This window comes from Salmo salar, chromosome 12 (genome assembly GCF_965601325.2).
Source record: "Salmo salar chromosome 12, fSalSal1, whole genome shotgun sequence".
NCBI classification, from domain to species: Eukaryota; Metazoa; Chordata; class Actinopteri; order Salmoniformes; family Salmonidae; genus Salmo; species Salmo salar.
The window spans coordinates 56,883,357-56,908,982 of record NC_138302.1 but is presented as its reverse complement, the minus strand read 5'-3'; positions in this window follow the sequence as shown (position 1 = coordinate 56,908,982).

The following is a 25,626-nucleotide window of genomic DNA, read 5'->3' as shown; positions in this document are numbered from 1 at the left end:
ACCTTCGCTGCAGCTTGGGGTCAATTAGTCTGATATGTTAATTCTTCACTCTCCTGTCTTATAGTCTCGGGTCAGAAGTGGGTGTAACCGCCTTTAGGGCAATTCTCTGGGCGGACCAAGTAAAGGGGCAAGGCCTAGATTTGACTAAAATCCTATTTTAGACACTACCTTCACATCTCATCTTTACCAAAAACATTCTCTTTGATTTGGATATTTTCCACACAACGTACAATGTATAAACATCAGGCATATACTGGGAAAACTCTTAAAGGTACAATGTTTTCATAATAACGTCATCTCTTAACCTTTAATAACAATTCAAAAGTTACATACATTTTCATATTCCACCTCTCGTCATGACCACCGTTGTGGCTGACGGAAACCATTGTTCCAAAGTCCCTTTATTGCATGTTTAATGTTCTGAGGCCAGAATTCCATTGTGAGGACAAAGGAATTTCTCTGTGGCCTAAGGTTTATTATGGCGTGAGAGGTCATAAAACCCCCACATCTTCAGACCCCTAGATCTCTCCTCCTCTGTTGGGGTTTTGGGAGATAATCTGTAGGGTGGTGGTCTCCTGTACCCTGACCTGATCAGGACAGTCATGACACTGCTTAGAGTTTTCCAAAAGGCCCCTAAAGGACTCTAAGACCATGAGAAACAAGATTCTTTGGTCTGATGAAACCAAGATTGAACTCTTTGGCCTGAATGTCAAGCATCATGTCTGGAGGAAACCTGGCACCATCCCTACGATGAAGTAAGGTGGTGGCAGCATCATGCTATGGGGATGTTTTTCAGTAGCAGGGACTGAGACTATTCAGGATAGAGGGAAAGATTAACAGCAAAGTATAGAGAGATCCTTGATTAAAAATCTGCTCCAGAGTGCTCAGGACCTCAGACTGGAGCGAAGATTCACCTTCCAACAGGACAACAACCCGAAGCACACAGCCAAGACAATGCAGGAGTGGCGTCTGGACAAGTCTCTGAATGTACTTGAGTGGCCCAGCCAGAGCCCGGACTTGAACCTGATCGTACATCTCTGGAGAGACCTGAAAATGGCTGTGCACTAACGCTGACAGTGTTGGTCCAACCTGAGCTTGAGTGGATCTGCAGAGGACAATGGGAGAAACTCCCCAAATACAGGAGTGTCAAGCTTGTAGATTCATACCCAAGAAAACTCAAGGCTGTAATCACATTCAAAGGTGCTTCAACAAAGTACTGAGTAAAGGGTCTGAATACTTATGTAAATGTGATATTTTACTGCTGCTCTTTATTTGTTATTTTTATTTCTTACTTTGTTTAGGTATTTTCTTAAAACTGTATTGTTGGTTAAGGGCTTGTCAGTAAGCATTTCACTGTAAGGTGAAATGTAACCTGTTGTATTCGGCGCATGTGACAAATACAAATTGATTTGATTTGACGTATTTCAGTTTTTTTTATATTTCTTTGTTTTTGCTTTGTCATTATGGGGTATTGTGTTTAGATTGGTGAGTGGGGAAAAAACTATGTAAATAATTTTAGAATAAGGCTGTAACGTAACAAAATGTGGAAAAAGTCAAGTGGTCTGAATACCTTCCGAATGCACTGTAGCTAGCTGATAGTTTTGAAGCAAAACGTTTGGTTTGTGCATATCTTGTTTCATCTCTTGCCATTGTCCTGGCTAGATGAAGGAAGGGTCAGTGAAGGGGTAACTCCCTACTAAGTCAATAGTGCTAACTGGCTAGCTAGCCAGGAAAGTATTCAGACCCCTTGACTTTTTACACATTTTGTTCTGTTACAGCCTTATTCTAAAATATATATATTTTTAATACATCAATCTACACACAATACCCCATAATGTCAAAGCAAAAACAGGTTTTTGCAAATGTATTTTTTGCTGATAATCGCCTCGCAGCATTGTCACTGGATTGTTCTATCCAAACGGTACCATCCCTTCCTCTCTTTGGTGGCGGAGCGGGCACCTGCTCAATGCGTACTATTCTGGCTTTTTTGCGCTTAAGCCTCGGAGCTGTAGGTTCGGGCTGAGGTTCAGAATCAGAAGAATAATCATCTAAGATGTCATGATTAATTTTTCCCCCTGCCACCGGGGTTGTTTTCATTCAGATCTTGTAGCAGCGCTAACGCAGCATGTGCATCCATTCATCTTGGTCTTCTTGCCATTGTAAATTATGCATGCTGTCAATATGCAGTCCAAGTAGGCCAAAGTATATTGATAAATCTGCTTGGATCTGGTAGACTGAAATTTGTTGGACATACCATTTTGAGATTATAATTAGAATAAAATAATATCATAGAATGGCCCGCCCTGTTTTTCATGCATAATTGGTGATTACATAATTATGGATTGTTCGCTTCCCCTTGCTCATCAACTCACCAATTCCCATCCTTTCTCCCCCATCATACTTTACTTAATTTATTTAATCTGTTGTTATATGTGTGAAATTTGTTTCGTTATAGTTTAGGTTCAGTTTTGAGGCAATTATCGGGGTAATTATCAATTGGGAACTAAACCCTCTAATGTTGGGAGAATGAGCAGAGCAGGCCGTACTGTCGAGAGAAGTAGGGGGAACGGGGGAAAACCATTCAAATAAGACATGCCCTCCTAAAACTGGTTAAAACTCCAGTTCTGTTTGTGATATAAGCCGCATCTAACCCTCAGCCTTACTCTTCAGTAGATCAAAACAACCCGATGCAATGTGATTTATCTTTGTCATATCTATCTGTTTGTCTACCATTTCTGACATTGTCGAGGATTGTGCTGCCAAGAGCAACATCTATTTTCCGCTTAGGGAAATAATAATGTTAAAATGTAATTTGAATGTTATTTTTTTCTACTGAAGCATTATTTTTCAGTAATATTTTGCGGAGCCAGCAAGACAAGCACGTAATATGCCATTTAGAATAAAGTTGATCCTGTATGGTTTTGGCCCCCTCATAATTTCCATTGTTCTCCCAAGTGTTGTTTCTTCAATGTTAAGCTGAACGAAAACACCAAATGCTTGAAATACTTCTGGAGGTAAAAACTTCGATGGTAAGATGCAGAGTCCTAGAATAAGGAATTGACATACTCAATTCAAAAGTTTGTAGTAGCAAAAACTACTAGTGTGCCGGGTTCAAAAGGCATACACTGCTGAAAAGGAAAACTATACCTAAAGTTTTAATGTATTTTTTTAGCAGCAGAGGTCAGAGCAAATGGACACGCTTCGGCAACAACCTTCATCAGCCTCCATTTGCTCTGAACTCTCCTGCCAAAAAATACATTACAACTTAAAGTATATTTCAGTGAGTGCAAGTTTTTCCTTTTCTCTAAAATGGAAAGTCCTAACATCAGTGGAAGCTCCTCAGAGGAGGAAGGGTAGGACCATCCTCCTTAGTGATAAAATAAATAATAAGTAAAACATTTACAAAAAAAACAATTTTTATATAAAAGTATACTCAATAAAATCCTGTCACAAAACAATTGTTTAAAACATACTATTTTGCAATGAAGGTCTACAGTATCATAGTCGCACACCTCAAGTAGCCTACCCCATCGGTCTATATGTTTTGATAATGTTTGTATTACAACTAAAGTGGCCAAATAACTTTAAAATTAAGCGCGTTAATCCTCGTTACAAGTGGTTTAGAGCCTAACTGGCATAATTGCATTTGCTGTCACTTTTGTTAAATGTGTTTTCCCGTTAATTTAACATTGTACTTATAGCCTACTGCCATGTGTGCATTGCTGTTCTTATGATGTGAAGAAATAGCCTAATAGGTTATTAATATCTAATGTTAAATGTTCTGATCTGTTGTATCAGCCACATTGGGTAAAAAAAAATGTTGACGCTAGTGGTTGTCCCAGACTATGTTTGGAATATTTATTTCTCGCACAGAATAGAATAGGTCTAGTTTTGTACTACGGGGGATAGTAGATTGACATAGGCTACTGCTTTTGTTGTTCGTTAGGCCTACTGATCTTGTTGGCAGCCGAAAAATAAATGTGGATCATTCCAATATCTTGTAATTGGATATGGACGCACGCAGTTGCGTCCCCGATGTGACTGTCTTAACTTGTAGCCTGTAAGAAAGACCCGATCACGTGATGGAGAGCCATGTGAATGACAGGTGCTTAGGAGCTGGCAGCAGTCAGGGAGAATGGCACAAAGCAGCACTCCGGGCCAAGTGCACAAGGGCCACTGGCTGCAAAAGGCCTGAATTTTTTTTAGGGTGCATTACGGCCACAAACGGTATGCCACTGTGAAATCCGAGACATTATCAAGTGCTTGTCAAATTGTGATTGAGAGACTAATGATGTGTGTACAGCCTGCGCAAAAAGCTCATGCCTTTCAAGCAACTTTTTTCAACTCATCATTGGAGTCGCATCATGCAGCCTTAAGCCTTAAAGTGTATAAAAAAATCTAAACATACAGCCCAATGTTTGTAGAACAACTAAAGTTACATTAATAACTCTAATTAAGCATATAGAAGTACCTATTTCTTTGTTAACCATTCCACACAGAATAGCCACGTGCACACTCCCTCAAATCGTTTGTATTCTTCATACTATAAAATAATATAAAATAGTGCCATGGAATTCTAAGCAAATATTGTCTGCTAAATGACCTAGTGTAGCCCATAGCCATTTGGCTGGACTACTCAGTTTGCTATTCTGTTCTTCTGAAATACATTTTTTTCCCATGTCAATAAATCCACCTGTCTAAAGAATGGATTTATTGTGAAGGTGCACTGCAGTGAAGGAGCGCTGCAGTGCAGAAAATGTGGTGAGTAGAGAGAAATAAAATAGTTGAATAGTTTTTTCACTTTCAGTTTCCCTTACTTAGCTAGCAAATGCAGGTAGCTAGTTCAACCTACTCAAACACCCTGCTCAAACAGAGGGATGCTATGTTAGCTAGCTGGCTATGACTATCCAACGCAACACTAGATCTCTTCCAAGTCAAGGTAAGCTTTTGGTTTTACAAATGTATTGCCACCGGGCCCGCCGGTGTGTAAGTGCTAAACTGCTTACGTTACATTGTAACGTTACTGCATGATTATAGCAGGTTTACTAATGCATTAGTTCTATTAGCTATGCTGACTATGACGCTATTTTAGCTAATATGGTGACTACAATGTCAGCTCTGTGTAGCAGTTATGATACGGTTTGGCTTGAAAAGGTTTTTTCACTTGGTCACATACAGCTGATGTGTTGTGCATTGACGTCCACAAGCGAAGAATGGAAAGATGTGAGAAGGAATGCAACGTGGCTGTTATGAAAGTGAACTGTGTTTACGAGTGATCAGGGGTGTATTCATTCCACCGATTCTGTTGAAAAGCATTTCTTAAACGGAACAAAACAGGAATAAACATACATGGATTTGTCCAATAGAAACTATTGTTTGCAACAGTTGGACTAATGATTACACCCTATTTCAGCTAGAGGAAGCTAGAAGGCGGTTTTGAATGTGTCACTGTCTGCCAATGTGTCACTCTCTGTCACCTCACATTTTTCTCTCGACCTGGAAACTCGACGTTGTAAACTTTCATTCTTAGACTAGGTTGTAGCAACCTCATGATGGGTATAGGGAACATCGGAATATCATGTAGTAGAAATCTGGGTATTTAAATCTGGGTATTCCTCCAAAGCTCCATTGTCCTGAGTCTACACAACTCTGCCAGGACCTAGGATCAAGGGAGATACTAAAGTGTTTTAGTACTATATCTCTTGACACAATGATGAAAATAATCATGGCCTCCAAACCCTCAAGCTGCATACTGGACCCTATTCCAACTAAACTACTGAAAGAGCTACTTCCTGTGCTTGGCCCTCCTATGTTGAACATAATAAACGGCTCTCTATCCACCGGATGTGTACCAAGCTCACTAAAAGTGGCAGTAATAAAGCCTCTCTTGAAAAAGCCGAATCTTGATCCAGAAATTATAAAAAACTATCGGCCTATATCGAATCTTCCATTCCTCTCAAATTTTTTTGAAAAAGCTGTTGCACAGCAACTCACTGCCTTCCTGAAGACAAACAATGTATACGAAACGCTTCAGTCTGGTTTTAGACCCCATCATAGCACTGAGACTGCACTTGTGAAGGTGGTAAATGACCTTTTAATGACGTCAGACCGAGGCTCTGCATCTGTCCTCGTGCTCCTAGATCTTAGTGCCGCTTTTGATACCATCGATCACCACATTCTTTTGGAGAGATTGGAAACCCAAATTGGTCTACATGGACAAGTTCCGGCCTGGTTTAGATCTTATCTGTCAGAAAGATATCAGTTTGTCTCTGTGAATGGTTTGTCCTCTGACAAATCAATTGTAAATTTCGGTGTTCCTCAAGGTTCCGTTTTAGGACCACTATTGTTTTCACTATATATTTTACCTCTTGGGGATGTCATTCGAAAACATAATGTTAAATTTCACTGCTATGCGGACGACACACAGCTGTACATTTCAATGAAACATGGTGAAGCCCCAAAATTGCCCTCGCTAGAAGCCTGTGTTTCAGACATAAAGAAGTGGATGGCTGCAAACTTTCTACTTTTAAACTCGGACAAAACAGAGATGCTTGTTCTAGGTCTCAAGAAACAAAGAGATTTTCTGTTGAATCTGACAATTAATCTGGATGGTTGTACAGTCGTCTCAAATAAAACTGTGAAGGACCTCGGCGTTACTCTGGACCCTGATCTCTCCTTTGAAGAACATATCAAGACTGTTTCAAGGACAGCTTTTTTCCATCTACGTAACATTGCAAAAATCAGAAACTTTCTGTCCAAAAATGACGCAGAAAAATTAATCCATGCTTTTGTTACTTCTAGGCTGGACTACTGCAATGCTCTACTTTCCGGCTACCCGGATAAAGCACTAAACAAACTTCAGTTAGTGCTAAATACGGCTGCTAGAATCCTGACTAGAACCAAAAAATTTGATCATATTACTCCAGTGCTAGCCTCCCTACACTGGCTTCCTGTTAAGGCAAGGGCTGATTTCAAGGTTTTACTGCTAACCTACAAAGCATTACATGGGCTTGCTCCTACCTATCTTTCCGATTTGGTCCTGCCGTACATACCTACACGTACGCTACGGTCACAAGACGCAGGCCTCCTAATTGTCCCTAGAATTTCTAAGCAAACGGCTGGAGGTAGGGCTTTCTCCTATAGAGCTCCATTTTTATGGAATGGTCTGCCTACCAATGTGAGAGACGCAGACTCAGTCTCAATCTTTAAGTCTTTACTGAAGACTTATCTCTTCAGTAGGTCCTATGATTAAGTATAGTCTGGCCCAGGAGTGTGAAGGTGAACGGAAAGGCTGGAGCAACGAACCGCCCTTGCTGTCTCTGCCTTGCCGGTTCCCCTCTTTCCACTGGGATTCTCTGCCTCTAACCCTTTTACAGGGGCTGAGTCACTGGCTTACTGGTGTTCTTCCATGCCGTCCATGGGAGGGGTGCGTCACTTGAGTGGGTTGAGTCACTGACGTGGTCTTCCTGTCTGGGTTGGCGCCCCCTCTTGGGTTGTGCCATGGCGGAGATCGTTGCGGGCTATACTCGGCCTTGTCTTAGGACGGTAAGTTGGTAGTTAGAGACATCCCTCTAGTGGTGTGGGGGCTGTGCTTTGGCAAAGTGGGTGGGGTTATATCCTGCCTGTTTGGCCCTGTCCGGGGGTATCATCGGATGGGGCCACAGTGTCTTCTGATCCCTCCTGTCTCAGCCTCCAGTATTTATGCTGCAGTAGTTTGTGTCGGGGGGCTAGGGTCAGTCTGTTACATCTGGAGTATTTCTCTTCTCTTATCCGGTGTCCTGTGTGAATTTAAATATGCTCTCTCTAATTCTCTCTTTCTCTCTTTCTGTCTTTCTCTCGGAGGACCTGAGCCCTAGGACCATGCCTCAGGACTACCTGGTATGATGACTCCTTGCTGTCCCCAGTCCACCTGGCCGTGCTGCTGCTCCAGTTTCAACTGTTCTGCCTGCGGCTATGGAACCCTGACCTGTTCACCGGACGTGCGTGTTGCACCCTCGACAACTACTATGATTATTATTATTTGACCATGCTGGTCATTTATGAAAATTTTAACATCTTGACCATGTTCTGTTATAATATCCACCCTGCACAGCCAGAAGAGGACTGGCCACCCCTCATAGCCTGGTTCCTCTCTAGGTTTCTTCCTAGGTTTTTGGCCTTTCTAGGGAGTTTTTTCTAGGGAGTTTTTCCTAGCCACCGTGCTTCTTTCACATGCATTGCTTGCTGTTTGGGGTTTTAGGCTGGGTTTCTGTACAGCACTTTGAGATATCAGCTGATGTACGAAGGGCTATATGAATAAATTTGATTTGATTTGATTTAGCCTAAACCTTTAGCTGTTACATTGAACTGAGTGAATGGAATATGAATGAAATTCCTCCAATATGCAGTAATAAGGCCATGCTCATGAAAAAATTGTATTGTCCTGCCTCATCTTAAACGGCACTGACCGCCACTGCCTAACATTGTGTGAGCCCACTGTGTGGTTATAGCTATAACCGAATTGTGCGGACTCAGCTTTCGAACATTTCTGAGTTATGAAAGTGTTTGGTGTTGGTGTGAATTACTCTGTTATCATAAGAGTTTGAAGGTCTCCACTTGAAAGCTGACTCCCTACAGCCCTTGACACACACCATGGGGAGTCTCGTTCTCTCTCATTCTTTTAGTTTTTCAGATTCACTAGCAGGCTTCTTAGTCATCATTTGTTACATTCTGGCTAAATCATGAACACATTGGTGTGTTGCATGTCACCACATAACACAGAGCATTCTCATGGATTCAACAGCAGTGCAAGAGCAAAACAACTCTGTAAACAGAAGCCAGTTCTTTTTGTGGTTGCAATTATTTTGCAGCTCTTTCTTCCCAATCCAATATCATTCAAATTCGATTTTGGAGCTATGCTGCTTTGTAGTGTGCCCAAATGTTTCTTAATTTGTTGTGCTTTTACAGATCTAATAACCAATGACATTCCATTATTGCACTGCATTTTATTGGAGGTTGTGGGGTGCTGGGAATGGAAGGCTGGTTAGAGAGCAGGCATGTGATCTGGGAATAGAGAGGTGGTTAGGGAACAGGCATGTGATGTTTCAACTTTATCGAAAGCCAGATTGGGGCGTTAAGAATTATATAAAATGTTTTATGTTTTAGGGAAGACCCAGATGCAGACAGTGTCGAAGTAACAAATGTTTATTAATAGAACAGCAAAACGACAGGTCAAGGGCAGGCAGAGGTCAATAATCTAAGGTGGTGTGACAAGGTGCAGAACGGCAGGAAGGCTCAGGAAAAACAGTCAAAACCGGGAAAACTAGAAAACAGTAACTAGTAACAGACAGGAGCAAGGGGGAAAACGCTGGTAGACTTGACGAACAAAACGAACCGGCAACAGACAAACAGAGAACACAGGTATAAATACACTGGGGATAATGGGGAAGATGGGCGACACCTGGAGGGGCGTGAAAACAAGCACAAAGAACAGTGAAACAGATCAGGGTGTGACAATTTTTGTTTCAAACACTGGACACACAGCTTAGCCTTATTCGATCATCCCGATCTTGCGATTCTGTTTTGTACACGGATTCAAGAAATGAGGGTACTGCAGTATGGATGGTGGATCAGGCTACACAATCAAACATTGCTATGGTGTGTTTCTGTCATATTGTCTGCACACACTACTGCCTGCACACACTACTGCCTGCACACAAATACACACTCCCATGTGCACACACACTGCTGCCTGCACACTCAGACTTCTTATTCAGAACAGCGGAAGCAGCATCCACCTGTGAGGGCAGTCTGCATGGTAGTGTAAGAGGTATTTTTCAGTACCCCAAACTATTCTGTCATTTCATTTGACCGTGAGAAAAATACATACTGTGTAATTACTGCAATGTGGCTTCCATTGCGTTGAGCACTCAGGTCTTACATAACAGAGTCAGAAACTGCCAGATCACCACTTAGAGATATTGAAATCCTTAACAGTTTAACAGCTGTGGTTTTGCACATTGTTTGTGGCTTTTGTACATTGATGTTGATGTACTTTCTTGACTTGATTGAGTCATCTGTCTTTTTGTGTGTGTACAGTTTGCTCTGTCTGAAAGTTGGATGCCTTTATCATATCATATGTCTTTATCAAGTTCCTTGCAGGCATTCATCTACATATTTCCTATAGCAGAGATTTGGAATTAATAATTTACAAAACTAATACAGTGAGCTCCAAAAGTATTGGACACCTTTTTTGTTGATTTGGCCCTGCATTCAAGCACTTTGGATTTAAAATGATATATTGACTATGATGTTAAAGTGCAGACGTATTATTATTCTGATTATTCTGATTACTTTTATTGATGTTTATACCACTATTAACATTATCCTCATTATTGGTATTATCATGATTGACACTATGGTTAGTATTATTTGTCTTATTATTATTATCATAAATATCAATACTTTTGTTTGAACTTATGTTTATTATCGGTATGAGGTATGACCAGAAAAATGAACTACATTGAATCTTTTGTTATAATATAAAATAATATTTGTTTGCTTAAATGCTGTATTCCTACTGACTGCTACTGGTTAAAGGTAATTGTATTTTTATTTTATTTATTTTAATTTCACCTTTATTTAACCAGGTAGGCCAGTTGAGAACAAGTTCTCATTTACAACTGCGACCTGGCCAAGATAAAGTAAAGCAGTGCGACAAAAACAGCAACACAGAGTTACACATAAACAAACGTACAGTCAATAACACAATAGAAAGATCTATGTACAGTGTGTGCAAATGTAGAAGAGTAGGGAAGTAAGGCAATAAATAAGCCAGAGAGGCAAAACAATTACAACTTAGCATTAACACTGGAGTGATAGATGTGCAGATGATGATGTGCAAGTAGAGATACTGGGGTGCAAAAGAGCAAGAGGATAAATAACAATATGGGAATGAGGTAGTTGGATGTGCAATTTACAGATTGGCTGTGTACAGGTACAGTGATCAGTAAGCAGCTCTGACAGCTGATGCTTAACCTCTTATGGCTAGGGGGCAGTATTTTCACGGCTGGATAAAAAACGTACCCGATTTAATCTGGTTACTAATCCTACCCAGTAACTAGAATATGCATATACTTATTATATATGGATGGAAAACACCCTAAAGTTTCTAAAACTGTTTGAATGGTGTCTGTGAGTATAACAGACCTCAAATGGCAGGTCAAAACCTGAGAGATTCCTTTACAGGAAGTGGCCTGTCTGACCATTTCTGGAACTTCTTTGCCATCTCTATCTTTTACTTAGGATCTCTGCTCTAACGTGACACTTCCTACATCGTCCATAGGCGCTCAGAGCCCGGGAAAAACCTGAATGTCGTCATCCCAGCCCCAGGCTGAAACACATTATCGCCTTTCTCAAGTGGCCGATCAAGGGACTGTGGGCTTAGGCGCGTGACCTGCCCGCCCCGTCTTTGTGATTTTTTCCTCTGTTTGCCGAAAAGGAGATTCCCGGTCGGAATATTATCGCTTTTCTACGAGAAAAATTGCATAAAAATTGATTTTAAACAGCGGTTGACATGCTTCGAAGTACGGTAATGGAATATTTAGAATTTTTTTGTCACGAATTGCGCCATGCGCACGACCCTTCGTTACCATTTCGGATAGTGTCTGGAACGCAAGAACAAAACGCCGCTATTCGGATATAACGATGGATTATTTTGGACCAAACCAACATTTGTTATTGAAGTAGCAGTCCTGGGAGTGCATTCTGACGAAGACAACAAAGGTAATGAAACTTTTGTAATAGTAAATCGGAGTTTGATCAGGGCTAAACTTGGTCGGTGTCTAAATGGCTAGCCGTGATGGCGGGCTATCTACTGAGAATATTGCAAAATGTGCTTTCACCGAAAAGCTATTTTAAAATCGGACATATCGAGTGCATAGAGGAGTTCTGTATCTATAATTCTTAAAATAATTGTTATGTTTTTTGTGAACGTTTATCGTGAGAAATTTAGTAAATTCACCGGATGTTTGCGGGGGGTATGCTAGTTCTGAACGTCACATGCTAATGTAAAAAGCTGGTTTTTGATATAAATATGAACTTGATTGAACAAAACATGCATGCATTGTATAACATAATGTCCTAGGGTTGTCATCTGATGAAGATCATCAAAGGTTAGTGCTGCATTTAGCTGTGGTTTTGTTTTTTGTGACATTATATGCTAGCTTGAAAAATGGGTGTGTGATTATTTCTGGCTTGGTACTCTGCTGACATAATCTAATGTTTTGCTTTCGCTGTAAAGCCTTTTTGAAATCGGACAGTGTGGTTAGATAAAGGAGAGTCTTGTCTTTAAAATGCTGTGAAATAGTCATATGTTTGAAAAATTGAAGTTTTTGTATTTTTGAGGAATTTGTAATTCGCGCCACGCCTATCATTGGATATTGGAGCAGGTGTTCCGCTAGCGGAACGTCGAGATGTAAGAGGTTAAAGTTAGAGAGGAAGATATAAGACTCTAGCTTCAGTGATTTTTGCAATTCGTTCCAGTCATTGGCAGCAGAGAGCTGTAAGGAATGGCGGTCAAAGGAAGTGTTGGCTTTGGGGATGACCAGTGAAATATACCTGCTGGAGCGTGTGCTATGGGTGGGTCTTGCTATGGTGACCAGTGAGCTGAGATAAGGTGGGGCTTTAACCTCTCAGCATATGGTCTCACAAGGGGTCTGAGGATCTCATCTCGGTACCTAATGGCAGTCAGGCTACCTCTGGCGAGCACATGGAGGGCTGTGCAGCCCCCCAAAGAAATGCCAGCCCACACCATGACTGACCAACCGCCAAACTGGTCATGCTGGAGGATGTTGCAGGCAGCAGAACGTTCTCCACGGCGTCTCCAGACTCTGTCACGTCTGTCACATGTGCTCAGTGTGAACCTGCTTTCGTCTGTGAAGAGCACAGGGCGCCAGTGGCAATTTGCCAATCTTGGTGTTCTCTGGCAAATGCCAAACGTCCTGCACGGTGTTGGGCTGTAAGCACAACCCCCACCTGTGGACGTCGGGCCCTCATACCACCCTCATGGAGTCTGTTTCTGACCGTTTGAGCACACACATGCACATTTTTGGCCTGCTGGAGGTCATTTTGCAGGGCTCTGGCAGTGCTCCTCCTTGCACAAAGGCGGAGGTAGCGGTCCTGCTGCTGGGTTGTTGCCCTCCTACGGCCTCCTCCACGTCTCCTGATGTACTGGCATGTCTCCTGGTAGCGCCTCCATGCTCTGGACACTACGCTGACAGACACAGCAAACCTTCTTGCCACAGCTCGCATTGATGTGCCATCCTGGATGAGCTGCACTACCTGAGCCACTTGTGTGGGTTGTAGACTCCAATTCATGCTACCACTAGAGTGAAAGCACCGCCAGCATTCAAAAGTGACCAAACCATCAGCCAGGAAGCATAGGAACTGAGAAGTGGTCTGTGGTCCCCACCTGCAGAACCACTCCTTTATTGGGGGTGTCTTGCTAATTGCCTATAATTTCCACCTGTTGTCTATTCCATTTGCACAGCAGCATGTGAAATGTATTGTCAATCAGTGTTGCTTCCTAAGTGGACAGTTTGATTTCACAGAAATCTGATTGACTTGGAGTTACATTGTGTTGTTTAAGTGTTCCCTTTATTTTTTTGAGCACTGTATATAAGATGTGTATATATATATAATATTCATTATTACCTGTCTATTTGAAAGGAACTCATGCTCAGGGAATAATCCAAATGTTTCTTCATTATATACATATAACTTTTTTAATAATTGTACAAAAGTTATATAGTTATATAGTAAAACTGAGGTGAAAGGACAAGAAATGCTTATTGCTGCTTACCTGTTTTTGTGCTGTAAGTGGCACTTTGAGCTCTTCAATGGAAGGGTTACAATTTCTTACGGGCCCTACAATAGTATCCATGTGATGGAACATACATGGAAATCCCAAAAAATGCTACTCAAGGGAAGTGGTATTTATGATTTTGAATAGCCTTTGACTTGAGCTTGGTAATGTCTTTGTCACGCCCTGACCTTAGAGATCCTTTTTATTCTCTGTTTTGTTTAGGTCAGGGTGTGACTAGGGTGGGTACTTTAGTTTATGTATTTCTATGCGCGGTACATCCTGCACCGGACCCACACATCAGGCCGCCAGTGAGCCTCCCCAGTCCAGTACGTCCTGTGTCTGCTCCTCGCGCTCACCCTGAGGTGCGTCTCAACAGCCCGGTAACACCAGTGCTGGCCCCACGCACCAGGCTTCCGGCGATGATCAGCAGTCCAGAGCTTCCGGCGACAGTTCCCACGATCCGGAACCTTCTACGACGGTCCACAGTCCGGAACCCTCTGAGGAAGCACAGTTCCCGCTCAGCCCAGTCAAAACTGTTCGCTGCTCTGGCACCCCAATGGTGGAACAAGCTCCCTCACGACGCCAGGACAGCGGAGTCAATCACCACCTTCCGGAGACACCTGAAACCCCACCTCTTTAAGGAATACCTAGGATAGGATAAAGTAATCCTTCTAACCCCCCCCCCCCCTTAAAAGATTTAGATGCACTATTGTAAAGTGGTTGTTCCACTGGATATCATAAGGTGAATGCACCAATTTGTAAGTCGCTCTGGATAAGAGCGTCTGCTAAATGACTTAAATGTAAATGTAAATGAGACAGTCCACGGTCCGGAAACCCCTGAGACGGTCCACGGTCCGGAACCCCCTGAAACGGTCCATGGTCCGGAACCCACTGAGACGGTCCACGGTCCGGAACCCCCTGAGACGGTCCACGGTCCGGGGCGTCCTGAGACGGTCCACGGTCCGGGGCGTCCTGAGACGGTCCACGGTCCGGGGCGTCCTGAGACGGTCCACGGTCCGGGGCATCCTGAGACGGTTCACGGTCCGGAACCTCCTGAAACGTTCCACGGTCCAGAACCTCCTACGACGGCCCACGGTCCAGACCCTTCTATGACGATCCACGGTCCGGAGTCCCCAGCGACGATCCACGGTTCCTCTGGTGACGATCCACGGTCCGGAGCCTCTGGCGATGATCCCCGCACCAGAGTCGCCACCGAAGACGGCAGATCCGCGAGCGGAGCGGGGTCTACGTCCCACACCAGAGCCGCCACCGAGGCTAGATGCCCACCCGGACCCTCCCCTATAGAGTCAGGTTTTGCGGCCGGAGTCCGCACCTTTGGGGGGGTACTGTCACGCCCTGACCTTAGAGATCTTTTTTATTATCTATTTTGGTTAGGTCAAGGTGTGACTAGGGTGGGTACTCTAGTTTTCGTATTTCTATGTTGGCCTGATATGATTCCCAATCAGAGACAGCTGTCTCTCGTTGTCTCTGATTGGGGATCATATTTAGGCAGCCTTTTCCCGCCTGTTGTTTGTGGGAGCTTGTTTTTGGTACTGTGCCGTGCAGCCCTTCTGAACGTTACATTTCGTTTGTATTCGTTTTTTTGGGTTTCGGTGTTCATTTAATAAAGAAAGATGTACGCCTACCACGCTGCACCTTCGTCTAATCCTTCCAACAACGAACGTAACAGTCTTAAAGTACAGTACGAAGAAAACAGTTTATAAAGACAGTGTTAAATAAATACAATTACAATAAATACAGTATTATAGGGAAATTGGAGGAGACCAGCGCATTTAGGGCACTACAAGAAACAACCAAAATCAGTCCAAAATACTTACATGAACAGTTGAAGTCGGAAGTTTACATACACCTTAGCCAAATACATTTAAACTCAGTTTTTCGCAATTACTGACATTTAATCCTAGTAAAAATTCCCTGTCTTAGGTCAGTTAGTCACCACTTTATTTTAAGAATGTGAAATGTCAGAATAATAGTAGAGAGAATGATTTATTTCTGCTTTTATTTCTTAAATCACATTCCCAGTGGGTCAGAAGTGTACATACACTCAATTAGTATTTGGTAGCATTGCCATTAAATTGCTTAACTTGGGTCAAATGTTTCGGGTAGCCTTCCACAATCTTCCCACAATAAGTTGGGTGAATTTTGGCTCATTCCTCCTGACAGAGCTGGTGTAACTGAGTCAGGTTTGTAGGCCTCCTTGCTCGCACACACTTTTTCAGTTCTGCCCACAAACGTTCTAAAGGATTGAGGTCAGGGCTTTGTGATGGCCACTCCAATACCTTGACTTTGTTGTCCTTAAGCAATTTTGTCACAACTTTGGAACTATGCTTGGGGTCAATGTCCATTTGGAAGACTCATTTGCGACCAAACTTTAACTTCCTGACTGATGTCTTGAGATGTTGCTTCAATATATCCACGTAATTTTCCGTCCTCATGATGCCATCTGTTTTGTGAAGTGCCCCAGTCCCTCCTGCAGCAAAGCACCCCACAACACGATGCTTCCCCCCACGTGCTTCACTGTTGGGTTGGTGTTCTTCGGCTTGCAAGCCTCCCCCTTTATCCTCCAAACATATCGATGTTTATTATGTCCAAACAGTTCTACTTTTGTTTCATCAGACAGTGGACATTTCTCCAAAAAGTACAACCTTTATTCCCATATGCAGTTGCAAACCGTAGTCTGGATTTTTTATGGTGGTTTTGGAGCAGTGGCTTCTTCCTTGCTGAGCAGCCTTTCAGGTTATGTCAATATAGGACTCGTTTTGCAGTGGATATAGATACTTTTGTACCCGTTTACTCCAGCATCTTCACAAGGTCCTTTACTGCTGTTCTGTGATTGACTGGCACTTTTCGCACCAAAGTACATTCATCTCTAGGAGACAGAACGCATCTCCTTCCTGAGCAGTATGATGGCTGTGTGGTCCCATGGTGTTTATACTTGCATACTATTGTTTGTACAGATGAACGTGGTACCTTCAGGTGTTTGGAAATTGCTCCCACAGATGAACCAGAATTGTGGAGATCTACAATTTTTTTCTGAGGTCTTGGCTGATTTCTTTTGATTTTCCCATGATGTCAACCAAAGAGGCACTGCGTTTGAAAGTAGGCCTTGAAATACATCCACAGGTACACCTCCAATTGACTCAAATAATGTCAATTAGCCTATCAGAAGCTTCTAAAGCCATGACATCATTTTCTGGAATTTTCCAAGCTGTTTAAAAGCACAGTCAACTTAATATATGTAATCTTCTGAACCACTGGAAATGTGATACAGTGAATTATATTTGAAATGATCTGTCTGTAAACAATTATTAGAAAAATTATTTGTGTCATGCACAAAGTAGATGTCCTAACCGACTTGCCAAAACTATAGTTTGTTAACAAGAAAATTGTGGATTGGTTGAAAAATGAGTTTTAATGACTCCAGCCTGTGTATGTAAGCTTCTGAAATATGACTTTGTTTAATATAAATGGCCTTAATAGCCCCCCGAAAAGGAAAAAATATTGCTAAAACTAAAGAGGTGATATTATCTTTCTCCAAGAAAGGGAAGCACAGCCGCGAGCTTCCCAGTTGACACAAGCCTACCAGACGATCTAAATTACTTCTATGCTCGCTTCGAGGCAAGTAACACTGAAACATGCATGAAAGCATCAGCTGTTCTGGACGACTGTGTGATCACGCTCTCAGTAGCCGATGTGAGTAAGACCTTTAAACAGGTCAACATTCACAAGGCCACAGGGCCAGACAGATTACCAGGACGTGTAATCCGAGCTTGCGCTGACCAACTCGCAAGTGTCTTCACTGACATTTTCAAACTGTCCCTGATGGAGTCTCAAATACCAACATGTTTCAAGCAGACCACCATAGTCCTTGTGCCCAAGAACACTAAGGTAACCTGCCTAAATGACTACCAACCCGTAGCACTCACGTCTGTAGCCATGAAGTGCTTTGAAATGCTGGCATGGCTCACATCAACACCATTATCCCAGGAACCCTAGACCCACCCCAACAGATCCATAGATGATGCAATCTCTATTGCACTCCATAGTGCCCTTTCACACCTCAACAAAAGGAGCACCTATGTGAGAATGCTGTTCATTGACTACAGCTCAGCGTTCAACACCATAGTGCCCTAGAAGCTCATCACTAAGCTAAGGACCCTGGAACTAAACATCTCCCTCTGCAACTGGATCCTGGATTTCCTGACGGGCCGCTGATCCTCAACATGGGGTCCCCTCAGGGGTGCGTTCTCATCCCCATCCTGTACTCCCTGTTCACTCATGACTGCATGGCCAGGCACAACTCCAACACCATAATTAAGTTTTCTGACGACACAACAGTGGCACAACACTGATCACCAACACCGACAATGATGAGACAAATAGAAATATAGGGAGGAGGTCAGAGACCTGACCGTGTGGTGCCAGGACAACAACCGCTCCCTCAACGTGATCAAGACAAAGGAGATGATTGTGGACTACAGGAAAAGGAGGACCGAGCACGCCCCCATTCTCATTGACGGGGCTGTAGTAGAGCCGGTTGAGAGCTTCAGGTTCCTTGGCGTCCACATCACCAACAAACTAACATGGTCCAAGCACACCAAGACAGTCGTTGAAGAGGGCACGACAAAACCTATTTCCCTCAGGAGGCTGAAGAAAATTGGCTTGGGTCCTCAGATCCTCAAAAGGTTTTACAGCTGCACCATCGAGAGCATCACTGCCTGATATGGCAACTGCTCAGCCTCCGACCGCAATGCACTACAAAGGGTAGTGCGTATTGCCCAGTACATCACTGGGGCCAAGCTTCCTGCCTTCCAGGACCTCTATGCCAGGCGATGTCAGAGGAAAGCCCTAAAAATTGTCGAAGATTCCAGCCACCCTAGTCATAGACTGTTCTCTCTGCTACCGCACGGCGAGCGGTACTGGAGCACCAAGTCCAAGAGGCTCCTAAATAGCTTCTACCACCAAACCATAAGACTCCTGAACAGCTATTCAAATGGCTAACCAAACTATTTGCATTGCAACCACCCCCCAGGAACGCTGCTGCTTCTCTCTGTTTTTATCTATGCATAGTCATTTTAATAACTCTACCTACATGTACATATTACCTCAATTACCTCGACACCGGTGCCCCTGCATATTGACGTTGACGCTGTTCTGGTACCACCTGTATATAGCCCCGCTATTGTTGTTTACTCCTGGTCTTTAATTATTTGTTGTTCTTATCTCTTACTTTTTTTAAAGTTATTTTCTTAAAACTGCATTGTTGGTTAAGGGCTTGTAAGTAAGCATTTCACTGTAAGGTCTATACCTGTTGTATTCAGCGCATGTGACAAATAAAATTGGAATTGATTTATTCTGTACATTCAGAAACCACACACACAAACCATATTGAACATTATTTGCCAACATCCTAACTGGAACTGGACATCTTTCTTGGCGAAGATTGAGGTCAGCTTTTGTATTCTAGCAACATATTGTTTGAACGTACAGTCCTTTACAATTTTACTTGAGTAAAACAACTGCAAGAAAAAACCTAGGCCTATACGTAATGGCTGTCTACTTTATTGAAGTAGTTGTAGTGGTTAAACAACAAAAACAAAAACTAGTTTTACTTGAGAGAAAAAAACTGCAAGAAAAGACATTTCATAACCCATATTTCAGTATTAATGTAGTGACTGAAGAATAAAACTGCATTCCCACCCCCGACCCCTAAAGGCATAGTATCACGGCAGGTCACCTGTCTAGTCAGACAGTCATTCAGTCATTTCTGCTCAATAGTACTTGAATGTATGATACTCTCCAAAGCATGGCATTCTACAAAGCTGTTTTTCATACCCGCATTATCCACTGCCCCCATTTTGAGGTTATAGTCAAGAACACAGTCTGGTTTGATCTTTTTCTCTCCCATCAGGTGGTCCACCTTCCCTGTGGCAGACATGGTTGCTCTATGGACAGTGAAGAGGACATGGACGTCTCGTTTGTCATGCGACTTTACTGCTAGCTGTTAAATCTTTCTCCTTGAACTCCACCTCCCGCTCTGCATTGTCTGTATGCCGGCATACCCCAAAAGCCAATTTATGCTGTACCCAAAAATGTGGTAAGAGGTTCCATATGGAGGGTGTGATGCAACTGCGGAGCCTCCGGAGGTGTGTGGAGGCCAAATTGGACTCCGTAACGCATCGCTGTGTGCCTCCCAAATGTTGTAACAATGCAGAGGGCTCCGTATAGCTCTGCGTTGACATGATTGGTCAACGGTAGGTGGGGGGCGGGAGGTCCTGTATAAACACAAACTCACTTCCTTGACATCTTCCTTCTCAACAGCTCTGCGCTACTCCGCAAAGCACAAGAAGAATGAATGCCCTGATTTCTGCAGAGGCCATATCACCGTAAATGCTGCACAGCCAATGCAGACGTTGGATTGACCATGCAGCACCTTTTACTGTTCGACCGGACTGTGCCCCCACCCCTAAAGGCATAGTATCATGACAGGTCACCTTTCAAGTCAGTCAGCCAGTAATTGCTGCAGATGTGCTCAATAGTACTTGAGCGTATGGTACTCTCCAAAACATGGCATTCCACAAAGCTGTTTATCATGTCCGCATTATCCACTGCCCCCATTTTGAGGTTATAGTCAAGTACACAGTCTGGTTTGATCTTTCCCTCTCTCCCGTCAGGTGGTCCATCTTCCCTGTGGCCAACATGGTTGCTGTATGGACAGTGGAGAGGACATTGATGTCTCATTTGTCATGCCACTTTACTGCCAGCTGTTGATCGTTCTCCTTGAACTCCACCTCCCCTTCTGCTTCTTCCTTATGCCAGCGTATCCTTCCTGTTTGACCCGACTGTTCCAAAGGCCCCTGTGCTGTTGGAGAGTATATGCTGGAAGAGTGTGGGACTACTGTACCAATTGCCCACGTACAAAGTGTGGCCCTTCCTGAGATGAGGAGGCAGCATGGTCATCACCACGGACCCAGACACCCTTAGCCTCTCAAAATGTTGGATGTCAGTTGTGGACCCTGTTTAGACTTTAATGTCTTGGACAAATCCTGTCTTCACAAATCAAAGAAAATTGTGTTTGTCACATGCTTTGTAAACAACAATGAAATACTCAGACTCATCTCAGAATTAACAAAAATCTCTAGAATTTCCAGTAACGTGTATTCATGGATGCCAAGCAAAGCCAGGCTTCTCCCAAAAATGTACCAATAATAAAAAAAAAAAAAAATACATAATTTATCTTTCCTCTGTCTGTGTTTTCATAATTTTCCTTCAATTCGCAAGAAGCTGAATGTATCTCACAGGAGAAAGCATCCGAGTGAGCGAAACAGCATCCCTCTGTCTCTCTACGTGTAGGCCATTTATCTGATGCTGTATGGTCCAAACAAGTATGACATTGTTGCCACCCGTAGCATTGAAGGCAAGGGAAGCCAATGACCATTAGGCCTCCCTTGATAAAAAAAATCCTATAAAAATGTGCCAATCAGTGTTGAGATAAACTGAGCGAGCTCAACTGTTAATGGTCCTGGCGCACCAAAAAAAAGTTTCAAGGGAAGCCAGCTTGGATTTTGGCGTCACTCCTATGAAATCCCTTCGAGTGCATACATCATTGACAGAAGAAATGTAATTGTTGCATCTCATTGTGTTGTTCTCCTCCGGTGGCTATCTAGCTAGTTAAAATTGTCCCTTTCCTAAATTAGCCATGGATGGAGATAGGGATTTGGACTTGAGGTTTTACTTAATTCTCTGTACTGTATTAAAATAAGCAGAGGTGATTTGACAATGTTGATATGTTGAAGCTGAAATGTTGCTGGAATAGTGGAGGCAGCTCTTGTTTTTCTTTGTGACTTGCATTATTTCTCTGTGGTTCTAAATCAATTGTTGTTTAGTGGTCCGACAATGTCGGAATCATTAATAAATCTTCTTAGGGCTAGGCCCTGTTTTTCTCAATTTGCATCTGAATGACATGCCCAAAGTAATCTGCCTGTTGTTCAGGCCCTGAAGCCAGGATATGCATATAATTGGTACCATTGGAAATAAAACACTTTGAAGTTTGTAGAATTGTTAAAATAAGGTAGGAGAATATAACACAATAGATATGGTAGGAGAAAATCCAAAGAAAAACCAACCGGGTAGTTCTATTTTGAGAGAGACCATGCTCTTACAATGGACAGTATAGGGTCATACTGAATTCTAGCTCCCAGGATGCAATTCCTATGGCTTCCACAGGGTGTCAGCAGTCTATGTTCAAGGTTTCAGGCTTGTAACTTCCAAAACGAATAAGAAATATCAGTTTTAGTACAGGGACACAGTCTTGGAAATTCGTGTTTGGGCGTGCCATGAAGACAAGACGCACCTGTTAAAATCGGTTTCCTATTGAACATACTTCTTTCCGTAAGAAATATTATAGTTTGATTACATTTTAAGGTATCTGAGGCGTAAATAGAAACGTATTTTGGCTTGTTGAAACAAAGTTTAGGGGTAGATTTTCAGATTCCTTTCTCTGCATGTTGAATGAGTGGATTACTCAAATCGATGGCGCCAACAGAACAGACTTTTTGGGATATAAAGAAGGATTCTATCTAACAAAACGACACTACATGTTATAGCTGGGACCCTTTGGATGACAAATCATAGGAAGATTTTCAAAAGTAAGTGAATATTTAATCACTTTTTGTGAATTTATGAAACCTGTGCTGGTGGGAAAATATTTTTATGTGTGGCAACGTCCTCAAACAATCGCATGGCATGCTTTCGCTGTAATAGCTACTGTAAGCGGGACACCTAGCCCTAAGAAGATTTATTTATTGACCATGCTGTAGGTCATGTAACTGTTTGTTGCTGTACATGCAAAATGCTTTGTGGACCACTGGAAATAGGTTGATATCCAATTTATGTGATAAAAAAATGTGTTGTTCAATTTGTTCTGCCACTGTGTATTTTTATTTCTCAGCCTTTAGATCACAGACACAAGGCATATTATTATTATTTTGTATTTATTTATTTATTAACTAGGCAAGTCAGTCAAGAACAAATTCTTATTTATAATGATGGCCTACCCCAGCCAAACCTGGACGACGCTGGGCCAATTGTACGCCGCCCTGTGGGACTCCGGATGTGACACAGTCTGGATTTGAACCAGGGATTGTAGTGACCCCTCTTGCACTGAGATGCAGTGCCTTAGACCGCTGTGCCACTCAGGAGCCCGAATATAATATTAATTAACAGGTTATAGAGAAAACAACGGAATTATCACAACACACTTTGTTGGTTTCTCCAGCGATTTTAACCATGCACTGCTACTGAGATTTCCTGCATTTTTGAGTTGTCTCCTTTTGAAAGGCTTTGCTAATACTAAAATGTATCCCACTAGCTAAATCAACAACAACACTGAATGAGTCCGAGTGAGTGTCAGAGGTTACGTGATTGACTGCCGGTGTCGATGCCAGATCTGACTGTTTACCAAATCTGACCGTTGCGCCGATCTGCGTCACAAATAAATATTTTCGCTGCTTCTCTCCCACAGCTGCGCCCCATTGTTACTGTTGCTACGACTAACAGGCTGTTGTGAGCAGTTCCCGGGAAAGGCGGAGACAGATCGGGAAAGCAATATGATGGCTAACACACTATATATACAAAAGTATGTGGACACCACTTCAAACAAGTGGATTTGGCTATTTCAGCCACTCCCGTTGCTGACAGGTGTATAAGCACACAGCCATGCAATCGAGCACACAGCCATGCAATCTCCATAGAAAATCATTGTCAGTAGAAGGACCTTACTGAAGAGCTCAGTAACTTTCAACGTGGAACCGTCATAGGATGCCATCTTCCAAACAAGTCAGGTCGTCAAAGTAGTAGGCCACACGAAGTTCACAGAATGGAACTGCCGAGTGCTGAAGCGCGTAGCGCATAACAAATTCATCTGTCCTCGGGTTGCAACACTCACTACCGAGTTCCAAGCTGCCTCTGGGTTCAAAGTCAGCACAATAACTGTTCTTTGGGAGCTTCATTAAATGGGTTTCCATTGCCGAGTAGCTGCACACAAACCTAAGATCACCATGCGCAATACCAAGCGTCGGCTGGAGTGGTGTAAAGGTTGGCACCATTGGACACTGGAGCTGTGGAAACGCGTTCTCTGGAGTGATGAATCACACTTCATTATCTGGCATTCCCATGGACGAATCTGGATTTAGCGGATGCCAGGAGAACGCTACCTGTCCCAATGCATAGTGCTAACTGTACAGTTTATTTACATTTACATTTAAGTCATTTAGCAGACGCTCTTATCCAGAGCGACTTACAAATTGGTGCATTCACCTTATGATATCCAGTGGAACAACCACTTTACAATAGTGCATCTAAATCTTTTAAGGGGGGGGGGGGGTTAGAAGGATTACTTTATCCTATCCTAGGTATTCCTTAAAGAGGTGGGGTGGTGATTGACTCCGCTGTCCTGGCGTCGTGAGGGAGCTTGTTCCACCATTGGGGTGCCAGAGCAGCGAACAGTTTTGACTGGGCTGAGCGGGAACTGTGCTTCCTCAGAGGTAGGGAGGCGAGCAGGCCAGAGGTGGATGAACGCAGTGCCCTTGTTTGGGTGTAGGGCCTGATCAAAGCCTGAAGGTACGGAGATGCAGTAATCCAGACGGGAGATGACAAGTGCCTGGATTAGGACCTGCGCCGCTTCCTGTGTGAGGCAGGGTCGTACTCTGCGAATGTTGTAGAGCATGAACCTACAGGATCGGGTCACCGCCTTGATGTTAGTGGAGAACGACAGGGTGTTGTCCAGGGTCACGCCAAGGTTCTTAGCACTCTGGGAGGAGGACACAAGGGAGTTGTCAACCGTGATGGCGAGATCATGGAACGGGCAGTCCTTCCCCGGGAGGAAGAGCAGCTCCGTCTTGCCGAGGTTCAGCTTGAGGTGGTGATCCGTCATCCACACTGATATGTCTGCCAGACATGCAGAGATGCGATTCGCCACCTGGTTATCAGAAGGGGGAAAGGAGAAGATTAATTGTGTGTCGTCTGCATAGCAATGATAGGAGAGACCATGTGAGGATATGACAGAGCCAAGTGACTTGGTGTATAGCGAGAATAGGAGAGGGCCTAGAACAGAGCCCTGGGGGACACCAGTGGTGAGAGCACGTGGTGCGGAGACAGATTCTCGCCACGCCACCTGGTAGGAGCGACCTGTCAGGTAGGACGCAATCCAAGCGTGGGCCGCGCCGGAGATGCCCAACTCGGAGAGGGTGGAGAGGAGGATCTGATGGTTCACAGTATCAAAGGCAGCAGATAGGTCTAGGAGGATGAGAGCAGAGGAGAGAGAGTTAGCTTTAGCAGTGCGGAGAGCCTCCGTGACACAGAGAAGAGCAGTCTCAGTTGAATGACCAGTCTTGAAACCTGACTGATTTGGATCAAGAAGGTCATTCTGAGAGAGATAGCAGGAGAGCTGGCCAAGGACGGCACGTTCAAGAGTTTTGGAGAGAAAAGAAAGAAGGGATACTGGTCTGTAGTTGTTGACATCGGAGGGATCGAGTGTAGGTTTTTTCAGAAGGGGTGCAACTCTCGCTCTCTTGAAGACGGAAGGAACGTAGCCAGCGGTCAAGGATGAGTTGATGAGCGAGGTGAGGTAAGGGAGAAGGTCTCCGGAAATGGTCTGGAGAAGAGAGGAGGGGATAGGGTCAAGCGGGCAGGTTGTTGGGCGGCCGGCCGTCACAAGACGCGAGATTTCATCTGGAGAGAGAGGGGAGAAAGAGGTCAAAGCA